Source organism: Hemicordylus capensis, chromosome 2 (assembly GCF_027244095.1).
Source record: "Hemicordylus capensis ecotype Gifberg chromosome 2, rHemCap1.1.pri, whole genome shotgun sequence".
NCBI classification, from domain to species: domain Eukaryota; kingdom Metazoa; phylum Chordata; class Lepidosauria; order Squamata; family Cordylidae; genus Hemicordylus; species Hemicordylus capensis.
Window position 1 is genome coordinate 330,655,835 of NC_069658.1, and position 25,554 is coordinate 330,681,388.

The 25,554-nt window shown below is 46.1% G+C and overlaps 1 long non-coding RNA gene across 1 annotated transcript; it reads left to right on the forward strand.

The window, feature by feature from the left end:
* The first annotated feature begins 45 nt into the window (after positions 1 to 45).
* LOC128343513 (uncharacterized) lies at positions 46 to 24,985 on the forward strand. Its single transcript, XR_008315573.1, has 3 exons — positions 46 to 250; positions 19,355 to 19,444; positions 24,856 to 24,985. It is a non-coding gene; the product is annotated as an uncharacterized LOC128343513 (long non-coding RNA).
* Positions 24,986 to 25,554: the final 569 nt, after the last annotated feature.

Below are 25,554 nucleotides of genomic sequence, written 5' to 3' on the forward strand. Positions count from 1 at the left end.
ACGGACAAATCATCTGGCGTCCAGGCGCGCGCAGGCACCTCGGGTCTGAACGGCAGGTTGTAGCGGTGGGCCAGTGACGTCACCTCATTCTCGACCCCACGCGGAATTTGGGGCGGTTTCAGGGCATTTGGTTCCGAGCTGTCTTGATATTATCCTGGTTCGATTTCCTGGGTTTGTTTGTTCTTAGGCTGTTGTGAGAAATGCGTGGGTCTCCGCTCCGGTACTCTCTGTTTTCGACGCTGACTTTCAGGTCTCTGAGACGGCGGGGGGAGGGGGGGCGGCTCTGACCGATCACTTTCCTGTGCGTGAACCTGGGTGAGAAATCACGTGTGTTTCCTGCTGCTGACCGTAGAAACTGTTAAAGAGCATAGGAGATTTTAGGGGAACCATTAGTTAAGGTGAGCAACCAAAAAAAAAAAGCTCCTGCCTAGTGGGGTAGCAAGGTTAGAGTGGGCCCAGAGACAACACTTTAAAATGTCCCCCCTTCACTGAAGCTCAGTTCATGAAGTAAAGAAATCTTAAATGAGGCTGAATAGTGGTAACAAAAAGCATAGGTTTATATATATATAGATATATATATATATATATATATATATATATATATATGTGTGTGTGTGTGTATGTATGTATGTATGTATGTATGTATATGTGTGTGTGTGTGTGTGCGTGTGCGCCACAATAGAACATCATCCTAAACTATTTTTTAAAAGGTTTTGTAAATTGTGGACGATGCAAGTCATTTAATGGTACTAGAGGAAGACATGCTGTTCTGGTAGCTCCAGGTCTTAACACTCACATCAGTTTTGGAGGATGAATACAACTGAAGGAATCCCGGGCAGGTGTGTGGCAGGGGGAGTCAGTCATGTGACTTGCCTCTGGGGGGCTCCCAAAGGCTGTGGGCCCCCAGACAACTGTCTCCCCTTGCCCTATTATAGTTACACCCCTGCTCCTGCCATTGTAAGTCTCAAAATTTTATTACTTATAAATACAACTGTTGAGCTAATAACTTGAACCTTGACATGTTTGATCTACTTGATGAGGTCTACAAATGTGCCTAATTTCAAGGTGAAATTGCCACAGCTACAGCAACTTAAGTGCTGAAAATTGATCCCCTTTTTCCACCGTAATCGGAGCCCATCCTCTACTTAGGGTAATTCCTTCATGCTATCAGAGTCAACAGGAAGTTGTCACAGCAAAGTTTTCCTGGAGGCTAGTCTGATAGCTAAACTCCAGTTCCTTTTCCTGTCGCCTTCAGGATCGGCAGCAGAGAGAGAGAGTTCCCGGGATCCTACACCTAATCCCTCTTTTGTCTATTCTCTATTATTCCATACCTTTGATTCTTACTGCTTCTTCAGCTTTAGTCACTCAGAGCAAAGCTCCTTTCGCTAAACTCTTTTCAACTTTTTAAATCTCCCTCCTCTTTGTCTCGCTGACCGAGCCAATGGAGTACGCTCACTTGGCTTCCTTATCGGAGGGGGAATCAGTAGCTCCGATCGCCACCCTAGGAATGGGGGCGGATTCAGGAGCTGGGCAGCCAAGCAGCACAAAAAGAGCCACCCTTGCCACGGGGGCTGAGGCTGCACGGAAACGGAAGGCTAAGAAGTCAAAGAAAAAGGAGCGGCGGGCGGTGAAGCTGCCGGAAGCCACTGAAAACCTTCCAAACCGCCGGTCGCGCGGCTGAGTGAGTGCCTGCTTTTGCAGGCGGTTTGCCAGCAGCGGCAGCCACGCCGGATCCCGTCCCCAAGGCTACTAGCCCACCAGGGACCGGACCTGCTGGGGAAGGTGGCGGAAACAGCGATGGGTGCCATATTGCTGCCCGCGATCACGGCAGATGGGAAGCAGGGCAACGGAGCCCAAGAAAGACCCACGGCAGCAACAGAAGCTAGAGCTGCAGAGGTCCAGGGGCACACACACCCCTTATCCGTGAATAACCCCCTGTTCGGGCAGGGAGAGGCAGAGCCGCCCATTTCAGAGGAGGGGGCCACGTGACTTAGGAACTTCATAGCCAGGGAATTTAAAACGCTTTTCCCTGCCCTGGCTGTGGTAGAAGGGACATCTCCACCCCCACTGGGAGTGGGGCATTATAGAGACTCCTCATCCTCCCCAGATTCAGCTATTTACAGGGGCCACATTCCGGAGGGGGAGAGAGGCCGCTTCATCCCTCAGGCACCCACATTCAGAAAGAGGAGACGCTACCGTTCCCCCTCATCCTCCCCCTTAGAGAATGAGGGTGCTCCCACCAAAAGAAGGTGTAGAAAATATCCTCCTACCACTCCAACAATTCCAGCACCAAAGGGTCCAGAGACAAGACCACCCACAACCCCACAGGGACGTGGGAGGGACCCGGTGGTGCCCCCTAACCCCGTAGGGCCTGACAATCAGGAACACTCCTCGTCAGGGACAGAGGAAGGAGAGATATCCGAAGAAGGGGAGTTAACCCAGTAGATACTAAGCTCCTCCCGCCTCTTTACTCAGACAGATTTTGAGGTTCTGCTGACGAAGGCACGGCACACCATTAATGTGGTTGTCCCGCTGGATACCCCAGAGGTCCGACAGGAGCTGGATCAGGAGGTTTTCCCTTCCACTTCCAATCCTACTCCTATAGTCCCTTTCCCACAGCTGTTCCTGACCACGCTCACAGCCGAATGGAACACACCCTTCTCGCACCGGTCCATGTCACATTTTTATAACAAGCTGTACACGGTCCCGCAAGAGGTGGACGCCTTGCTAGCCCCTCCCGTGGTCGATGGCCCGATTTAACAACTGGTATCGGGAACCATACTGAGCAAAGAAGGAGATGAACAACTGAAGGCCCCTGAGGACAAGAAGTGTGAGTCACTGTTAAGAAAGGCTCACGAGGCCTCTGCCAATTTAGTTAGAGCAGCAGCGGCAAATTCTATATTTGCCAGGGTATCAGTCCTCTGGGCCAAGGAACTGGTCAAGATGGTTCCGCCAGAGAACACCAAATTGAGGCAAGGCATCAACAAGATGGCTAAGGCCTCAGCGTTCATGGCGGACTCCAGTCTAGATTGCATCCAGAAAGCTTCGAGAGCCATGGTGTCAGCGGTGGCAGTCAGACGCTGTCTATGGCTGAAGCACTGGAAGGTGGATTCCAAGTCCAAACTCAATCTGGCTTCAACCCCCTTTAAGGGGACGAAGTTGTTCGGGGATTCACTAGAACCCATACTAGTGGACACCAAAGACAAGAAAAAGGTGATGCCATCGTCCAGGACGGAAGGCCAGAGGCCATTCAGGGCAGGGGCAGACACACGATATTCTCGCGCTCCTTTCAGACAGTCAAGCTACTCGTCGGGCAGTTCCTTTCGGGACTATCGGCAGTACACCCAGTGGCCAGCTGGCCATCCCCACTCGCAACAGCGACAGAGGGGAGGACCCCGTCAACCCTTCAGCAAGCAATTTCGAGCACCCGCCTTCCAACAGCGCAAGCAATGACACGGTGCCGGTCGGAGGCAGGCTTCAAAGCTTCCAAGAAGCCTGGGCCACGGCCACCTCCGACCAGTGGGTTCTCCGGACGGTCTTACACGGCCTTACCTTGGAGTTCCCCTCCCCACCCCCCGACAGCTTCCGCATCACGCCCGTGCCCAAGAATGCAGAAAAGAGAAGACTAATGGCACAGGCCATACACCATCTCCTCAAGATCAGAGCGATAGAGCATGTGCCGAGGACAGACGCTGGGTGCGGTGTATACTCACTGCTGTTTTTGGTTCCCAAGAAAGACGGATCTTGGAGAGCAGTCCTCAACCTAAAGCCCCTGAACCACTACATCAGGAAACGCACGTTCCGGATGGAGACACTCAGAACACTCAAGGAAGTGGTGAGAGATGGAGAATTCTTGGCATCAGTGGACCTGTCAGAGGCCTACCTCCACATCCTGATTCACCCGCAGCACCGGCGCTTCCTCAGGTTTGCCTTCGACAACCAGGAGTACCAATACCGGGCAATGCCCTTCGGCCTATCCTCGGCACCCAGAGTGTTCACAAAGATCATGGTAGCCCTAATTGCCCACATCAGAGCCAAAGGTGTGCGCGTTCACCCGTATTTGGACGAGCTTCTTCAATCGCACTCACTATCGAGGGCCAGGGAGGATGTCCGGAAGACGCTGGAGCGTCTATCCACACACGGCTTCATGGTAAACCAGAAGAAGAGTCACCTGTTACCCACACAAAGGCTCCAACATCTGGGAGCGATCTTCGAAACGGTCAAGGGTTACATTTACTTAGCCCCAAAAAGGAAGGAGAAGATCTTCCAGCTCATATCTTCAGTACTGGAAACACACTCCTGCCAGGTCATGACACTGGCAGCTCTACTGGGGTCCATGACAGCATGCAGAGAATGCACCCCCTGGGCCAGGTGGCACTCACACAGTCTACAGTGGTTCCTGCGTCCTTAGCAGGACAGCATCGTGACACGCGCTCAGATCCACATCCAGATCCCGCTCACAGTTCAAGTATCACTGAATTGGTGGAGATCCAGGGCCCTTTCCAGAGGCCGCCCATTCAGCATTCCCAACAGGATAACGATAACAACAGACGCAAGTCTGGACGGATGGGGAGCGTACATGGGACGCCTGTTCATGCAGGGAAGGCGGTACCCGCAGGAAGCCAAAAGATCGATCAACCTGCTGGAACTCAGGGCAGTACGACTGGCCCTGGTACGTTTTCGTCAGCACATCAAGCACCGGCACGTGCACATTCGCACGGACAACACCACGGCGAAGTCACGCATCAACAACCGGGGGTGGGGGGGGACGAGGTCCAGACAACTGATGCAGGAGTCAGCCAGACTCTTCACATGGACAGAAAGAAACCTACTCTCCATAACAGCAGAGCACCTCAGCGGCACCTCAAACCACAGGGCGGACTGGCTCAGCAGGAGACAAGTAGATGCAGCGGAATGGGCCTTGAACCAGGAAATCTTCAAGAGAATGACCATCGCCTTAGGCCGACCAGAGGTGGACCTCTTCGCCACATGCGAAAACTGGAAGGCGCAATGCTTCATGACACGCTTCTATCACCCCAGAGCAGAGGGGACAGATGCCCTATCCAGCAGATGGCCGAAGGGACTGCTGTACGTGTTTCCCCCGACGGCAATAATCACCAGATTGATCCAGAAGACATGGCACGAGGAGGCCGATGTCATCCTAATTGCTCCCTGGTGGCCACGTCGACCATGGTTCGCCGACCTACTCATAATGTCAGTACTACCGCCCTGGCCCCTTCCGAGGAAACCAGACCTACTGTCCCAGGGCCCGGTCCTCCATCCCGACCCAGACTGGCTCCAGCTCTATGCCTGGACATTGAGCGGGAAGCGCTAGCGGATCTGGGGTACAACCACAAGGTTCAGACGACGATCCTAGCGTCCAGGCGCGCTTCCACCAACAGAATTTACCAAACAACCTGGAAGACTTTCGCGCTATGGTGCAGAAGGAAGGGAATTTCACCCACTACAGCAAAGGTTCAGGAGGTTCTCCTGTTCTTACAAGACGGACTGGACCAGGGTCTGCGACCTAACACACTATGTAGACAAATCTCAGCCTTAGCCTCCATACTGGAACTAAATTCAAAAGGCTCTTTTCTTCTTCACTCCCATATCAGACGTTTCCTAAGAGGGGCTTCGAACTTGGCTCCTCCCCTGTTACCAAGATTCCCGTCATGGGACCTGAACAAAGTCCTGAATGCACTTACAAGGTCGCCATTCGAACCCCTAAAGGAGACATCGCTCAGAGTACTCACAGGCAAAGTGCTATTCCTGGTGGCTATCAGCTCCGCACGCAGGGTGTCCGAACTTAGCATGCTTTCCGTACGTAGGGAACTCTGCGTTTTTCAGGAAGAAGCAGTGATTCTGTACTTAGATCCTACCTTCCTGTCCAAGGTGAACTCGATATTCCACAGGTCACAGCCTGTAATACTCCCCTCCTTCTGTCCTAAGCCATCACACCCAAGGGAGAGGGAATGGCATCGCCTGGACGTCAGGAGGGCTCTACGCATATACATCAGGAGGACAAGGACCTTTCGCAAGACGGAGTCCCTCTTCGTATCTTACAACCCCTCTACCATGGGGAAAAAGGTGTCAAAGGCTACCTTGACGAGATGGATACGCAACACCATCATACTGGCTTACAATACTTTAGAAATCCCGGTGCCACAGGGCATTACAGCACACTCCACGAGGAGTGTAGCGACCTCGGCAGCGTTCTCGGCTCGAGCATCACTTCAAACTATCTGTCAGGCAGCAACGTGGACCTCCGTCAACCCATTTATAGAACACTACAAGATCTCAGCCTTCTGTGAGAAGCAGGCGGCCTTTGGCCGAACCGTCCTCAAACAGGTGGTCTAGCATCCTTCTACGAGACTTCCGTGACCCACCCATACAATACTTACTGTTCATCCGGCTTGGGTATGTCCCTAAGTAGAGGATGGGCTCCGATTACAGTGGAAAAAGGAACATTGGGTCTTCCCTGTGAAGGGTCCTTTTTCACCATAATCGGAGCCCATCCGTCCCGGCCCGCGGAAGCCTACTGGCGTAATAACATTAACAATACAACATTAATGCTTTCCATTCTCCATTAGGAGAGGGAAGAATTCTGTAACGGTTGGGTCAGCAATGGAAGAGGTAAATAACAAATGGGTAAACAGTAACGACAAGAAGAATTGGGACAACACGGCGTGAAGATGTATATGAGAACATAGATCGTGGATATGTGTCACTAGTAGATTGTTGAGATGTATTATTAGTATTAGTAGATTAGTAGATACTAGTCCGATACAAGAACCAATCGATGGCATCACACGGATGCGCTTATCTAGTGGCAGCGGGTGATCTTCACCTAACATGTACTTATCTTTAACCTCAAAACAGAGCTCTCTCTCTCCGTAGTTTTCACAGCATCCTTCAGCACTATAGTCAGAACTGGAGATTAGCTATCAGACTAGCCTCCAGGAAAACTGCTGTGACAACTCCTGTCGACTCTGATAGCATGAAGGAATTACCCTAAGTAGAGGATGGGCTCCGATTACGGTGAAAAAGGATCCTTCACAGGTAAGACCCAATGTTCCTTTTCTGTCCAAACTTTATCCAGGTGTATCATCTAATTCTTTCAAATTTTGGTAAAAATGACTGATGTAGTCATTCAGGCTTGTTTAGAAGGAGTGCTTTTTAATAGTTTGGTGAAGTTTCAAGCAGCGGTCTAAACCTTAAGGTTTTGCTGCCCCATTAAAGCCTATTTATTTAAAGCACATTTGTATACCACCCCAAACGCAAGTCTATGGGAAACAGTTGCTGGCAAAGTTATGCAGAGTATGACTGTTTTGATAATGAAGCCAGAATGTTGAAACCTTTTGCAAGTAGTATGAGATTGGCAGGGAGAGCCAGCTATTGAATTCTATTGCAGGTGCAATTCTGTTCGCTATGGCATGTGAACTCTCAGAGAAGGTGGGGAGGGGAGACACTTTGGAAAAGCCAGGTGGGTAGTTAGAGCAGTGTGGGGAATAAGCAGTATGTGGGGTTATTTCTGACTAAGCCTGCCTGTGATTGCAGAATCCTTTTCTTCCTCCCCATCCTCGCTCATCTGTCAGGCAGAGAGTGACTCTCTCACACTTCTTCAGAATTACATCAGTTGACACTGTCCTTGCTGCCTATCCCCAAATGTCAGAATGCTGACAGGAAAACTGCACTTGACCTCTGCAGTAAGAAGGTGCCATTGACTTCAATGGGCAGGGCTATTTTAGCTATACCTATTATTATTTTAAAAAACTCTGAGGTAATCTCAGCTGTATTTAGCCTATTCACAAACACAAATGTACACACACAATACAAACAAACACATACAATACAAAAACACAAATACACTTGAAACATACAGATACAATGCACACGGCACAAACACACGCCACAAATACATGCATGCAAAATAACTGCAGAAACACAGAAGCAATGCACAAACACAGATGCAACACACAACGTACAAACAGATGCATTGCACAAATGGGTCGAACAGACACACAGAGATGCAACACAAAACACACAAACAAATGTGCAGATGCAACACAAAGAGACACATGGCACAAATACATAAATATGCAAACACATGCATACAACATAAATGCAGAAACACAGAGAAATGTACAGACAATGCAAACAGAAATGCAGATGCAATGCACAAATACAGACCCATACAAATACAGACACAATGCACTCACAGAAACGCACAGATGCCACACAAAAATGTGCGAGCACAGGTGCGACATGCATGTGATGCATGCATGCTACACAAATATGCATGCAACACAAATGCAACACAAACATAGACACAATGCACAAAAGCACACAGAAACATATGCAACAGCCTTCACATGCACAAGCATACAATAAACACATGCCACACATAAATGGAGAAACACTCGCACAACACAAACACACACTCAGATGACACAAATATGCATACTCATAAGTACTTGTATACAACTTAAACAGTTACATAAAAACACAGAGGTACAGATTCCACCTTAAGTGGCACAGTGGGGAAATGCTTGACTAACAAGCAGAAGGTTCCAGTTCAAATCCCCACTGGTACTATATCGGGCAGCAGCGATACAGGAAGATGCTGAAAGGCATCATTTCAGACTGTGCAGGAGGCGGCAATGGTAAACTCCTCCTGTATTCTACCAAAGAAAACCACAGGGCTCTGTGGGCACCAGGAGTTGAAATCGACTTGATGGCACACTTTTCCTTTACAGGAACATGCACAGAAGAAAACAAGCACATATACACACATGTTAATATACAGAAACATAAACACATGGATATGCAATGCAAGCACACACAAACATATTGAAATGTATGTACACGTGTGCAATACAAGGACACACATAAACAAAATCGTTTCCATCAGCAAGCATAGGGATACAGAAATGCAAATACACAAACATAAATTTCCTTTCCCCCGCTGTGCCGCAGCTCATCAGTATGGGTTGTGCGCTGAGCATGCTTGAGAGACAGGATCAAAACATGTGAGGCTATTTTCCTGTTGCCAGAGGGCGCCATATCCCCAGTTCTGGGCCTGTCTTGCTCAAGTTAGCAGGTCTGTGAATGCTCTTCAGCATTTTTTGGAAAAAAGACAGGCTAGTTCTTCATTTCCCGTTGTTATACTTTTATTTCTCTTCCTCCTTCCCCCCCTCCCCTTCTTAGATTGCGTGAGGGTGGGAAGAGCTTTTTATTTTATTTTAACCTACATTCTAAACATTTCCCCATTCCTAATTAGACCATGGGCAATTCTAGTTTCACTTACACCGCGGGCAGGCGGGGCTCTTTTTAAGTGGCCTGGCCGGCCTCGTGCACTGGGCTGGTGGCCTCACATGATTATTTGTCAGCCAGTGCAATCCCTCCTGAAGCCAGAGGAGGTGGGGCAGGGAAAAGCCAAATGCATTCATGGAGGGACAGGCAGGAAAAAGCCAGGAATAAGCCAAAAAGGCCAGCAAAAGCCAGCGCAACTTCCTGAAGCCAGTAGGGGCATGGAAAAGCCAGGAATAAGCCAAAAAGCTGGGTGTGATTTCTTGCAGCCAAGCTGGCTTTGAAAAAGCCAGATTTGCAGGTTTTGGAGTTTTTGCGGGTTTTAGAGAAAGCCAATATGGCTGAATTTGTTTTCCTTTACTCCTTATGGAGGTTCCTCAGGCAAAATAGCTTCTTTCAGGCAAAGATCCCTTTCAGAGGGCCTACAGCTAGCTTCCAATTCTAGCAGTCCTTATCGCCACTTCCTTATACCTTATCGCCACTTCCCCAGACCACTACATGATGTCCCCACGCTCCTAGAGGCCAGACTAAGATCTCCAGATGTTCTACTCCTCCGTCATCTCCTACAGACTTGGATAATCAAATTAGTACCCTCAACAGAAATGTGTAGAAGCATTCATCTTATTCATCATCTGGAAGAGGACAGCTCTTGGGAGGCGGTTCTAGACCTCTAGAAAATCAACAAGTTCATGAGAAAGGGACCTCATGCCATATAGGTGGCTATCTGCACGAATGTATTCACGGCATCATAGGACATCCCAGAAGCCTATTCCCACATCTCCATTGGTTCGGATCACAGGAGATTCCTAAGATTCTCATATGTCCATCTGCATTACTGGTACACAGCACTCCACTTTGGAAGTCTGTCTGGAAAAACTGAAAACTAGCAAATCACCAAGGCAGGATGGCATCCATCCAAGAGTCCTCAAAGAACTCAAATGTGAAATTGCCAACCTCCTTGCTAAAATATATAACTTATCTCTCCAATCAGGCTCTGTACTGGAGGACTGGAAAGTATCAAATGCAACACCGATTTTCAAAAAGGGATCCAGGGGCGTTCCGGGAAATTACAGGCCGGTTAGCTTAATGTCCATTCCAGGCAAATTGATGGAAAGCATCCTCAAGGATAAAATTGTAAAGCACATGAGAGAACAAGCCCTGCTGGGAGAGAACCAGTATGGCTTCTGCAAAGGTAAATCTTGCCTCACAAACCTTTTGGAGTTCTTTGAGAGCGTCAACAAGTGTGTGGATCAGGGTGATCCAGTTCACATAGTACACCTGGACTTCCAAAAAGCTTTCAACAAAGTTCCTCATCAAAGACTCCTGAGGAAACTTAGCAGTCATGGGATAAGGGGACAAATACATGTGTGGATTGCTAACTGGTTGAAAGACAGGAAACAGAGGATAGGTATAAATGGAGAGTTTTCACAATGGAGGGAAGAAGTGGGGTCCCCCAGGGATCTGTACTCGGACCAGTGCTTTTAAATTTATTTATAAATGAGCTAGAAGTTGGGGTAAGCAGTGAGGTGGCCAGATTTGCAGATGATACCACACTCTTTCAGGTAGTGAAATCCAAAACTGATTGCGAGGAGCTCCAAAAGGATCTCTCCAAACTGGGTGAGTGGGTGACAAAATGGCAAATGCGGTTCAATATAAAGTGATGCACATTGGGATGAAAAACCCCAACCAAGTATTCGCTGATGGGATCTGAGCTGTAGGTGACTGACCAGGAGAGGGATCTTTGGGTCGTGGTGGACAGCTCATTGAAGGTGTCAACTCAATGTGTGGCAGCTGTGAAAAAGGCCAGTTCCATGCTAGAGATCATTAGGAAGGGGATTGATAATAAAACTGCTAATATTATAACGCCATTATACAAAACTATGGTGTGGCCACACCTGGAGTACTGCATACAATTCTGGTCACCACATCTAAAGAAGGACATTGTAGATCTGAAAAAGGTGCAGAAGAGGGCAACCAGGATGATCAAGGGCCTAGAGCACCTTCCTTATGAAGCAAGACTACAACACCTGGGGCTTTTTAGTTTAGAAAAAACTATAAGATCATGCATGGTTGGAGAAAGTGGATAGAGAGAAATTCTTCTTCCCTCTCACATAACACTAGAACCAGGGGTCATCCCATGAAATTGATTGCCGGGAAATCTAGGACCAACAAACAGAATACTTTTTCACACAACACACAATCCACTTGTGGAATTCTCTGCTGCAAGATGTGGTGACAGCCAACAACCTGGATATCTTTAAGGGGTTTGGATAACTTCATGGAGGAGAGGTCTATCAACGGCTACTAGTTGGAGGGCTGTAGGCCACCTCCAGCCTCAGAGGCAGGATGCCTGAGTACCAGTTGCAGGAGAGTAACAGCAGGAGGGAGGGTGTCCCCTCAGCTCCTGCCTGTAGGCTTCCAGTGGCATCCTCTTCTCTAGGGCTGCCATGTGTTAATGCATTCAGACAACATATCCACAAAGCCACACATGAACAGACATAGCAATTCCGGATCATGAACCCAAATGGTGGAACCCAATCCTCATAACATCCTCAGAGAAGTCTTATTACAATAGGCAAGGTTGATCCTAGTGGTATCTCATGGGCTCTGGAGGCTCTGGTTTTCACAACTGGTGTACCTCTCAGTCCACCACCCCTGGCATCTCCCCTTCCACAGGGATCATTTCCCTAAAGGGCATCTCACCCATCTGTCCCAGAATGGCTCCAACTGTAAATCTGGAGGTTGAATGCTCGAATCTCACTGCTAAGGGCTACTTGCAAGCTGTGCAAGATTTTGTCTTGGCTTCCTGGAATCCATCAATCATCTGACCCTTCAGAGGACTTGGACAGTTCCTCTAGATGCACAGAAAATGACTAATCCACTGGCCACGGGGGTTGCCAAAGTCTTTGCCTCCAATGTTCTAGAGCCTTCGGTCTGCGTTCCAACTCTCTCACATGCCATACCTTCGTTCTGGCCTTGATCCTGAACTTTTCAGAGCATGGCAGTTCTGTCCAATATTCCCATTTTTTCCTCTAATGGGCCTCCCATTGGCATCCCCTATTGTCCCGCATTTTTTACCACCGGGGTACTTGAATGCAGCCTTTAATGCCATTCCCCTGCCGCCATTCAAACCCTTATCATCTTCCTCTCTTCAGTTTCTTTCATACTAGGTACTTGTGGTCGCTTTCTCTTCATCCCGCACAGTGTCTGTACAGATTGCTTTATTATACATAAGGACTCTGCATGTCCAAGTTGACTACATGGTACTTAAACCTGACTCCACCTTCCACCGGTCTCATGACTGTGACCTTCCCCACCTCACCACAGGGAAAGACCTGGCTTACACATTCACCGGGCTCTATGCATCTGCTGTATATCAGACACGCTATAGGATTTAGCATATCTGACCTCCCCTTGTCTCCTTCTGTACCTGTTTCTAGGAGGATTACAGCTCTCTCTACGCCCAGGGCAGCCACAGCGGCCTTCTCAGCACGCACTCCTTGGATATCTGTATAGCAGCCATGCTGCTCCTCCATTTCTCTCCTTATTCATCACCACAAATATCCTCCTTGTAGACATCTCAGATGACCTTAAGGCACACTGTCCTCCTACAAGTAGTTTGAATACATCCTTCCCTCCCAATTGTTTTTGCGTATTGCTTGGGCATATACCATACTGATGAACTCCAGCACAGGGGGAAAAGAAACATTAGGCTTACTGTGAAGGGTTCTTTTTCTCTGTGACTGGAGCTCATCAGGCCCACCTCCAGATGTATATAGTTATTGAGGTTGTTTCTTTGTATTTTGGATGGAGCCACCCTCCCGAACATAACAGTGTTAGTATGTGTCCTCTGTGCTTCCTGTTTATTCTCTTGTGTATTTAACCTGTTGCCTCTCTACATGTGCCACACTCTACACTACAGTTCCGGAACTGGGGATATGGCACCCTCTGGCAACAGTAAACTAGCCACATAGGTTTTGGTCCTGTCTCTTGAGCATTCTCAAGGCACAACCCATACTAATGAACTCCAATCACAGGGAAAAAGAACCCTTCACGATAAGTGCAATGTTCCTTTCACAAACCACGGAAATCCAATGGTCAAAAAGCAGTTTAAAACCAGAATTAAAGCTATCTTAATCTGGCTGAAGCTTCACAAAGCTGAGAAATTGGAACCTAAGATTTATGTCTTAACAGATGTACCACATGACCAGTAATGATGCTGTGCTATGTCAGAAATTGTGCTCGCTTTCAACTTGCCCTCAATGCACCCACACTTTTCCTTGGTCTTTGGAGCCCAGATCAAGATGGGTAGGATGGAGTGCCTGGCATCAGCAAAGTTATCCTGCTACTGTGCTGCCTTGTGAATCATCTGTATTGCTAGAAGAATTCTCCTGTGAGTTGACTTGTTTTTTATTTACATCCTTAGCTTGCAGGATGGGTTCAGCAATTGGGAGGGGCCCTCTTCTAGCACCTTTCATCATCCTTATCCTGATTCAACAGAAAGGAGGTTTGATGTTGCACTTCAGTAAAGGCTGGATGGTAACACCATCCCAAACTTATCTCAAGCTCAGGGAGAAAGGTTATCAGATGATCCTCTTTCACTGGCTTGCCTGTCTTCTGTTTGGGACTATAGTAGATCCTAAAAACTGTAGCATTGTCTATAGTCTGTGATCCCATCGAGAGTAAAAGATGCTAGAGTTGCTGATGTCCCTTCTAGTTTTTAAATCCTCAGCTGGTTCATGGAGCATGAGAGGGGGAGGACGAGAAGGATGGTACTTCTCTGGCAGGTGAATTAGGGATGTGCATGGAATGATATTTGTGTTCTGTTCTGAGCTGGGAGTGGAATGCAAATACCCAAACGTTCTGTCGGAACAACCGGTCAAGCCGGTTATTCTGATGGAATGAGGTCGGAACATTCAAAACTTTCTGAGCACCATTTTGGACTCCAAAATGGCACTCTCCTGGCCTTTGCACACATTCAGCAGCCATTTGTGTGGTGGTGCTGACCTCACAAATGGCTGCTGCATGTGCAAAGAGGCTAAAAGAGTGCTATTTTGGAGTCTGAAATGGCAGTTAGAATGTTCCAACTTGGAATAGGGTCATTCTGTTCAGAGCTCATTTGAAAGACATTCTTTCCAAGCTTGGAACACTCAAAATGGCCAATTCCGAGTTGGAACATTCCAAGCTCGGAACATTCTGCACATTCCTAAGGTGAATGGGGACACATGGTTTGCTCTGGCATTCCAAGAACTATACACACTGCTTGGTCCTAAGAGCTCCCCTGCTGAATTGTCCAGGATTGAATGCAGTACTCCCAAGTGTGGCCGCACCATATTTTTTTGTAAGGTTGTTATAATATTAGCAGTTTTATTATCAATTCCCTTCCTAATGATCCCTAGCATGGAATTGGCCTTTTTCACAGCTGCCGGACATTGAGTCGATACTTTTAACGAGCTGCCCACCATGACCCCAAGATCCCTCTCCTGGTCAGTCACCTACAGCTCAGATCTCATCAGCATATACTTGAAGTTGGGGTTTTTTGTCCCAAAATGCATCACTTTACACTTGCCAACATTGAACTGCATTTGCCATTTTGTTGCCCACTCACCCAGTTTGGAGAGATCCTTTTGGAGCTCCTCACAATCCGTTTTGGATTTCACTACCCGAAAGAGTTTGGTATCATCTGCAAATTTGGCCACCTCACTGCTTACCCCAACTTCTAGCTCATTTATGAATAAACTAAAAAGCACTGGCTGGGGGACCCCACTTCTTACTTCTAGGGGTGTGCACGGACTGGCAGGGTCTGGTTCGATGGCGGGGTGGTGGTGGCTTTAAGGACAGGGGAGGGTGCACTCTCCCCCCACCACGTCCCCTCCACCAGTGCACATCTCACTAGAAGCCCGTCGGGGTGGTGACGTACCTCCAGCATGCACATGACATATGCGACATGTGCTCAAGCAGTGCACACAGTCGTAGCTGCTACTTCTGGGTACTTCCGGATAACATCGGCGTGGAGTGGCAGGAATGTACACTGCTGCTTTGACGGGCTTCTAGTGAGACATGTGCTGGTGGGGGAAACATGGCAGTGGGAAGGTAAGTGCATTCTCCCCTACCCTTAAAGCCACTATTCTTCTGCTGTCAAATCCTCGAGCTGGGCAATGTTCAAACTGTTCAAGAACAAATGTTCGAACATAAAAGGGCCTCTGAACCTGTTTGTGCACATACCTACTTAACTTCGCTCAATTGTGTAAACTTCCCTCCGTTGTGAAAACGATGAAGATTATTGGGGCCCTTGATCACCTTCCTTAAGAGTCAAGGCTACAACACCTGGGGCTTTTTAGTTTAGAAAAAAGATTCAGGGGCAAACATAATAGAGGTCTATAAAATTATGCATGGTGTGGAGAGATAATTTTTTCTCCCTCTCTCATAACACTATAACCAGGGGTCATCCCATGAAACTGCTTGCCAGGAAATTTAGGACCGTCAAAAGGAAGTACTTTTTCACACAACACATAATTAACCTATGGAATTCTCTGCCACAAGATGTGGTGATACCCACCATCTAGGATGGCTTTAAGAAGGGCTTAGATAAATTCATGGAGGACAGGTTTATCAATGGCTACTAGCCTGAGAGCTATAGACCACTTCTAGCCTAACAGGCAAGGTGCCTCTAAATACCAGTTGTAGGGGAGCAACAGCCGGGGAGAGGGTATTCCCTAAGCTCTGCCTGTGGGCTTCCTGGAGGCATCTGGTGGGCGACTGTGAAATCGGAGGCATCTGGTGGGCCATCCTGTGAAACACGATACTGGACTAGATAGGTCTTGGGCCTGATCCAGCATGTTCTTATATTCTTACCCTACCCATCTTGATTTGGGCCTCAAATACCAAGGAAAGGTATGCGTGCATGGAGGACAAGCTGGAAGTGAACATAATTTCTGACATTGTATAACATCATTACTGATCATGTGGCACATCTGTTAAGGCATCAACCTTAGGTTCCAATTTCCCAGATTTGTGAAGCTTGAGCCAGGTTGAGAAAGCCTTAACTCTGGTCTTAAACTGACAGGTTTTTGATCATTGAATTTACTCTTAAGCTTGCGTAAATTGTTCCATTTGGGTCTCTGCAGCCAGCAATTTTGTTGTTTATTGTTGCCTTGCTGTTTTCAAACAAATGGTTCTTCTGGCTTAGTTCACTGCCTTGTCTCTTTCCATTTTACGTTGCATAACATCATTCAGTGTCATTATGGCACATCTGATGGCGGCTTTTCAAGCATAAATGTAACTGCCTGAAAGTCTTGCAGATCAATATGAATGCTGCAATAATATTCAGTGCAAAACAGAAGCAAAAGTTTATGTACTTTTTAAGATTCCTACTATACTTTTCAAAAGGAAAAGCGGCCAGATTAAGGCATTGAAATAAATGATACACTTCCATATGATTTTTAGGACTGAGTAAACTACCACAGTAGATTTGTATAGTTTTCAGCTTCTGATTTGGTGGAGGACAGAAGCAGGTACTTGCACAATATCTGCTCATACGACTATAAAAGTACATGGGATTATGTTTGTGGCTCTTAATAGTTCTCTGTTGTCTCTGGCAGGGTAAAACTAGGGTTGTTTTTTAAATCAATTTTCATTTCATGTAAAAAAAAATATTATTTTTTTGCAAAGTCAGGACTTCTCATATGTTACATTATGTATGCAGATGTGTTTTTATGTGAATGAATATACATAAGTTTACAGTGGGTATTGAAAAGAATCACCCCCTTTGATAGACCTTAAATTCTGGTTCCCTTACATCCTGAAATGAAAACACAAAGAAAATTCCCTTCACCAGCTGTACTTATCCAATGCAACCTATAACGTGGATGGTGAGCTGCGTTGGATTTACGCCAGGTGTACTGTTTGGTGTTGAGGCCAAATAGTTCAATCTTGGTCTCATCTGACCATAAGACCTTTTTCCATTTGGCATCAGAATCTTCAAGGTGCCTTCTGGCAAAGCTCAAACGAGCTTTAATGTGGCCTTTCTTGAGAAGTGGTTTTCTCCTTGCGACCCACCCAAACAAGCCACATTTTTTCCACAACACACCATACCTACAGTGAAGCATGGAGGTGGCAGCATCCTGTTGTGGGGGTGTTTCTCTGCCTCAGGGACTGGGGTTCTCGTTAGGGTAGAAGGAAAAATGGATGGGCCAAAATACCGTCAGATTCTGGAAGAAAACCGGCTACCCTCTGCCAGACAGTTGAGGATGGGCAGAAGATTCACCTTTCAACATGACAATGATCTGAAGCACACAGCAAAATTGACCACACAGTGGCTGAAGGAGAAAAAAGTGAACGTCCTCATGTGGCCCAGTCAGAGCCCAGACCTAAATCCCATAGAAAATCTGTGGGGAGATTTGAAGATAGCAGTCCACCAACACCTACCATCCAATGTGACCAAACTTGAACAGTTCTGTATGGAGGAGTGGGCAAATATTGCTCTGTCTAGATGTGCAAGGTTGATAGAGAAGTATCCCAACAGACTCAAGGCTGTTATTAAAGCAAAAGGTGGTTCAACAAAATATTGACATTGGGGGGGTGTCCTTTTTCAATCTCAGTAATTCTTGTTTTTTATTTCTGACACTTTTTCTGGATGTAATTGTGATGTTTTTCAGTTGGATGTTATAGGTTGCATTGGATAAGTACAGCTGGTGAAGGGAATTTTCTTTGTGTTTTCAATTCAGGATGTAAGGGAACCAGAATTTAAGGTCTATCAAAGGGGGTGATTCTTTTCAATACCCACTGTATATAACAAGTGAACCTGGGGACTTTCAAATATAGATTGTGTGTACAGCTGTGTGTACTTGGAAACAGGTTAACAATCTGTATACTCTACATAGATTGTCCTCGCAATGTAATGTGTAACTAGCCCTTTTGTTGGACCAGTGTCATCCTAGCTATCATTCAAAATGTATCTTGTTCACATTGATAGGCTAGATTCAAAAATAGATACAGCTCACGAAGGTTTTGGAGTTGACACAGAAAAACAGATACAATTAGGTGATTGTATCAGTATGTCATCAAAAATCAGAAGTATTTAGGCAGGGAAATTTCTCAATTGAATTTTCTGAACAGTACTGGAAAAATAGAATCAAAAGATGACACATGTTGAAATTTAGCCACTTCTGCCTTGCATTCATGACCAACAAAAAAGCTTACATATATAAGTTCATGTTTTATGGGTTAATCCAGCAAAAAAGGAGTAGGAATGCAGCCCAAGGATTACAGAGCTGCTGCAACATCACAATCAATGTAGCATTGTGTTATCACTGAAAATGGCCTCAAAAACTACATCAATGAGTTAGTACTACTATGCCTGGAACACTTGTAATATCTGTAGATGACTGAGGTTATCATACAGACCAGTTACAGCAGTGATTTTCTGAAGACATTTCAGTCACCACAGAGCTATCTTTGTTGAGTAACTGTATAGTCCTGTTTAGGGTTGCTGCTGAATTCCAGGAAAAACTAGAGCATGATGTGAATATTAGTTTGTGCGCATGATTTTGAGGAGGACTTCTGGCGGAACTTGTAGCATCCACCACGAATCCAAAACTGGAAACCCAAACTGTTCACCTGAATTTACGTGTGTGTGTGTGTGTGTGTGTTGCTTTTTAAACAACCCTGCCTCCAGGATTTACTGCCTGTAAATAATCTTGTTCTCTGCTTTTGGGAGAGCAGGACAATACAGAGTCTCAAATGCTGTTCTCATGCACAGCCAAAAATTGCTTCATGTTCGCACCTCACACTTGGAACACTGTTCCTTTCATGGCATGCAATAGTTTTTCATAACTTGAAGACTGACACAAGCATCCTGCAGAAGGTGCTGCTGCAGAATTATTGCTCAGTTCCATTGTCTTTATATCTTAGAGTTCTGCAGGGCTCAGTTTTACCTCCTATACATTTACATAAAACAGCTGAGAAAGCTTATCCATTGATTTGAAGTAAGCTGTGATCAATGTGTGCATGACATCAAATTCTACTTCTTTTTCATTGGATTCAGGTGGGACAACGTGTGTCTTGAGCAAGCTAGAAGTCGGTAATGCAGTGGATATCTGAAAATAAGCTGAAGCTCAATCTAGACAAGATGGAGGTACTATGAGCAAGTGGTTTATTTGACCATGAATGTGGTGTTCATCCAGTTCTGGATGACTTTACACTCTTGCCTGTAGATCAAGTTCTCAACTTGCAGATGCTTCTAGAATTCAGGCTTGCTCAACTTAGGCCCCTCAGCATTTTTTGGACTGCAACTCCCATAATCCCCAGCCAAAGTGGCCATTAGCCAGGGATTATGGGTGTTTTAGGCCAACATCTGCAGGAAGGCCAAAGTTGAGCAGCGCTGCCAGCTGTTCTTGAACACCTGCTTCCATCATCCCCAGCCACAATGGCCAGTGGTCCGGGATGAAGGGAGTTGTAGTCCAACAACAGCTGCAGGGCCCAAATGTTGTAGCTCTTCCTAAATGCTCTGGAATCCTGAAGGATTGCCTTCTCCCACGTGCACCTGTCTGTCAACTGTGATCAACTGCGGAGGCCCTTCTCCTGGTTTCCCTATCTTAAGAGGTTAGGCAGGTGGTTCCTGGAGAGTGGGCCTTTTCTGTGGGGCCCTGATTTTGGAACTTCTTCCCTAGGGAATTTTGCTTGGGACCATTGTTACTGTCATGTAGGCTAGGGATTCTCAACGTTGGGTCCCCAGATGTTATGGGACTTCAACTCCCATAATCCCCAGACCCAGTGGCCTTTGGTTGAGGATTATGGGAGTTGAAGTCTAACAACATCTGGGGACACAAGGTTGAGAATCCCTGATGTAGGCATCAGTCTCAGGCCATCCTATTTTCCTGAGCCCTGAATTAACATGCATTTGTGTTGTGGGTTGCTCTATTTGCTCTGTGCTGGTTTTAATTATTGCATGCTTATTATAAGCTGCCATTGTTGATTTTTTAATGTATAAATAGAATGCCAGGGAATTTATATGATAAATAAATGTAGTCATTTCTTGCTACCCATGAGAGTGGCACCAGTGTAGCTTATACTGTGTTGCTTCTGCTCAAGTGGAGACTGAGATGGTATATCAGTAATGCAGGTGGCTTGTGGGTTCTTGGAAGCTAGTGATTGTGTTTTGTTTTGCCTGGACCAGAGAACAGATACCTTCATGTGAAACATGTAGAGTTTCTTCACAATATGAGGTTGGCACAAGCACGCAGCATCTTGCTTTACTAATCCTGATGTGCAGAACAGACTAGCAGTAGAACCTGAAGTTAGGTGGAGAAGTGGAGTTTCCTGCTACGAGATGTGGTGACAGCCACTGGAGCATGTGGCATTAAAAAATTAGATAAATTCATAGAGAGGACTAACAATGTCTATTAGCAATTATAGCTAATGAAACCTCCATGTTTAGAGGCAGTATATCAGACACTGAGGACAAAAAAACAGGGAGGACTGGGCTCTTTCCTTTGTGCACTGTGTAGAAGTTTCTTGGAGGTATCTGACTGGCCAGTGTTCTGAACTAGCAATGTTCTTCTTATATGTTTGAAAAATAACTATCCTATTTTGTTACAGCTGGGATTTTAGAGGAAGATTTGGGGCTTAAAATTGGGACAGCTGTTTAGGTTAGGATAATGTTTATTAAAATAACTCATTTGGGTTAGGCATCGTATTTTGAGAACCCCACCTGTCATATTAAGGTGGCTATACCTGGCCAAGGGTGGTAGATAGTGTGTCATGCACGAAGGCCTCTCATGCAGCCATTTGTCACAACACATGTCTAATGCAAGCACACTATATCTAGTTTTGCTAGGCTTGAAGTTTGGAACAAGCTTGTGTACATGTAGATCCTAAAAAGCAGAGCTTTTTGAAAAGCAGCAATCATACCTTGCTACACCTGGGACCAGAGAGAAAATGGGGGTGGGGGTGGTATTGGATTACCTTAATTGCATAAATAATCCCACAAAAACAGGGTTAGTCTTTTTAGCCTACATTCCTTAAGGAAAGTAAGCTTATGAGATCGCCTGGTTGTGTGTGTGTCCGTGTCCCCATCTGTGTGTCCATGTATGTGTCCCCCCACTATCAACTTGGCAATGCCTGGACCAATATGAGCCAAACTGGTTACAGTTGTAAGGACACCTCAGTGGCGGTTTGTGATGATGTCATCCACCCCCATTCAAGAAGGCAGACCCGTGAACATTTGAGGCGCAAGTGGCCTAACTTGTGTACTGCCTAATTTAGCCCAGTTGTAGGGATAGTGAAAGGAAAGTAGGCAGATTAGTTCTACCATAACAACTTGTTTTTAAACTTCAGCAGTCTTATTTGAGTGTCCATATACTAGGACCAATCATGACAGATAATGTTCCAGGTAGGTGTGAGACATGCAGTTCCTCCCTCTGAAGTGCAGAATGATGTGATGCACAGGGATCAGATTCTGAGAAGTGGGGTTTTTGATAGCCAGCTGGCATATTTTGCTTTGGCTCGGACCAGATAAGGCGTTTTTTGGTTTTAAATCTAGGAATTGCTAGGAATTATGTACTCTCATTATGCCTGCAAAGAGTTCCAAAAGGAGCTCTCTAAGCTGGGTGAGTAGATGACAAAATGGTAAATGACAGTGCAGGGTAAAAGAGTGCCAAAACCTCACTGACTTTACATATAAGGAGATGGGTTCTAAAATGGCTGAGAATAGACAGGAAACGAGACCTTGGGGTAGAAAGCTTGTCGAAACTATTAACCCAGTGTACTCTGATAGTGAAAAATCCATTAATTCCTAATATGAGAACTGAAAATGAAAATAGAAGATATTGTCATTTTAAAGTCGATGGCTACATTTGAAGTTCTGTGCACCATTCTGATCACTTTGTTTCAGAAGGGATAATATAGACCTGGAAAGTTTTCAGAAAAAAGCAACTAAAATCCTAAAAGGGATTTGGCACACTTCTCTGTGAGGAAAAGCTAAATGTGGTGGAGATTTTTCGTTCAGAAACACAACCACAGGAGGACATGATAGAAGTTTAGACAATTATGTACAGAATTTAAACAGTGGATGGAGAGAAAATTGTCCACCTCTTTTCTAATACTGGTACCTGATTAGTGATAGGTTCAGGAAGGAAAATAGTTCCTCATGAGTCTACTTAGGAAAGTCATTACCACAACTAGCTTCAGAGTACAGGGCAGAGTATTAATGGCTGCATGTCCAGAGGTAGCATGCTTCTGAGTACTAAACTGTGGGAACAAGCAACATAAGGCTGTTGCTTCCATGTCCTGCTTGTGAGTTTCCCTGAGGTATCTGGTTCACTGTTGTTGGAAGGAGGATGCTGAGTAAGAGCAAGGCCATTCTAATACTTTCCAGATCCACTTGTTCCTCCAGCTATGTATCCTGACCCATGTGAACTGCCTTTCACCTATACTTTTTTTCAGCTGCTTCATCACTCTGTCAAACATGCAAATGTGACTAACCTTTATTTTGGCCACAGAACTTGAGTATGTGGAGTTCTTCCTTTTGGGTGGTAGTGCAGAATATCTACAGGCTTAAATATATGCTTTCCTCAGCCAAATACCTATTATGCCTGTTATTATTCCACGATGAATCATGCTCACCAAGCCTATGCAGTGACCCATGAGGTGGATATCTGGTTGCTTACCTACTGAAATACCATTGCTAGCATAGTGAGCATGGGATCACAGAATTTAGTCCATCATGCAGCTGAAAAGATAAACCAAGAGGATTCTGACTTCCATCTGGACTACCAGGTGCATGGTTTAAGCACCTGCTGGGGAAGAGTGAGGACTTATTCCCATCTATCCCCCACCCTTCCCTCTATTATTCCTTATTCCAGTGTTAGAGCACTAGCAGGGTCTAATAATGTCATCTTGGGAGATCAGCATTTCTGTTCTAGTTAATGATATATTTGGCAGCTGGCTTTAGGTAACTCAATCATTTTTGAAGTTCTCCCATGAGATTTATTGGAAGAACGACTTGCCAGCTCCTAGAATGAATGTGTTATGCAGTCATGCACAGTGCTCAGTACTACAAATTACAAATAATCTCCCATCCATTCTGTAGTTAATGGAAGCAAGTGCACTCCTAAGAGACTGAGAGACCCTGCTGTGCCATGGCTAGAGACCAAAAGGATGTAATCCAGTTGCATGCTTAGGATTGGAGTGGGAGTCTGTAAAGCACTCACCATGTTTCAGCAGTTCAGGTGGTCAATTCTTGACAGGATGAGAAGTGGGTAAGATATAGGTGGGCAATTTTGGTCAGATATCCAGGGGGACTGCATGGACTACAGCCCACACAGACTCTCAATGCCAGCAGCCAGTCAGGCTCTGTCTAGGATGACCAGTGCTAGAGACCCCAGCCCCTTGGTGCTAGCTATAGGCAATAAATTACATAGCACACATAGCCACTCTGTGTCCAAATGTCAGTTTATCTTTCAGCACGAAAGATTTCACAGTATCAAAAAGTAAATCATTAAAAAGAAGCCCAGAGAAGCCGATCTGCCTGTGATTAGTGGCATGACACAGCCCAAACCCTCTAGGAAGAAGGATTGGCACCAGCCTTGGAAGCTGGGGAGAGCATCTGGGTAGCACCAGAAATCATGGTCAAGTCCCACCAAAGCTCAGTCACTGCTGGAGTTGAGTACATCTGGAACATTATCCGGGTAGTGTGCAGGCAGTGTCCTTGGCTCAGGGAGTAGGGTCGGGAAGAAGGGCAATTAGCTCTTTACCCCTCTGTGCTTCAGCTGAGACAGTGGGACGCCAGAAGCAAACATACACCCTGGACTGGCAGACCAACCAGGATCACATAAGGAAAGATAATCCTAACTGGACTGTGGGTGGTCCAGTAACATTCAAGGGCCCAATTCCATCTGTGCGATTTCAAGAAATAACCTGACCATGAGGGTTCTAAGGGGAAGGGATGTGTGTGAACCAATGTGAGCCCCATTGGTTCATCTATCACTAGACAGGTCATGGATAATGTAATGCTGGCACCACTCTACCTTTGCCAGTGGCTTTCTGGGGTTCTGCTCCTTAGACAGAAAGTGGCTTTATTATTGGCCCTTTCTTGGGGATGGATTGCAAGTAATGGCTGTTACAGCCCTTGTACCAGCAACTAATTCCCCCACAAGGTTGCAACATTCATAGGGTTCTGCTAAGGCAGCTGTGGGATGGCAAGGCTACCTACTGTAGCAGTAACTAATTTGCAATGTAGTCACAACCACTTAGAGATTACTATGGTTCAGCTGTGAAGCTAGCTACAGTCATTGCTCCCAAATGTCATCAGGGCTAAGTGGGCACTCTACAACAGGATGCTCCAGTTGTAGAGTGAATCAAGCCTTTTGGAAAAGGCTTGAGTCTGCAAACAGGTTATTAGAATAAAGGTAGAAGTGAAGGGTAGGCAGGCTCTGACAGAAGCAAGAGGAATGGAGTCAATCCCCATTTTATCAATGCTTATACATGCTTATCCTGCAGCATTAATATTCAGTGGTGTTGTTTATAACCAGAATTTTCTACATGTAGGTAAGCTTCCCTGGATGAAATACTCATGGTCCTGCCTGAGGAGCACAACCATATTTTGCTGCAAGAGCCTGCAACCAGTTTGTGGTGGTTCGTTTTGTATCGTGAAATAAACAGATTAGTATGTACTCGTCATACATGGACAGTGTAAACAGGATACATGCAGTTGCCTACATGAAGGTGATATCTGCAATAGAAAGCTGTCAGTGTGGAGTCAGCTGACCTTCAGCTTCTATGGAACATGCCTAACGTTCTCTGACTCAGAACTCCTTGCTGCAGGGGAAAGTTCTGGCTGTTATTGGGTCACTATTGTCTGCTTGAGAAAAACTGCAGCCCTTTTTCTAACAGCATGCTCCTTGAGACAATTGATACAGCACAGTATAGCATTCCAGTTAAGAGAACAACATTCCCTGGGGTAGCCTAGCCAAGGGCCTAATGCCACGTACAAGATCCAGAAGAGGCATTTATATCACACCCAGAAGCTCTGCCAGCCTGATTGTGCAAGGAGATGATTGGATTGTCCTTCTAGAATCCCTGTTCACTGGTGAGAGCAGCTCCACGAACCTTTTCCCAAGTTCATAATGTTAAGTTCCACTCAGACGTTGGTTCTACTGAGTGAGAACACCAGGGAAGAGGCTCCATGCTGAGTTGCTACTGTCCACCCCCACCACTAGGAACCACCAGCCCCTTCCCCCAGGGACC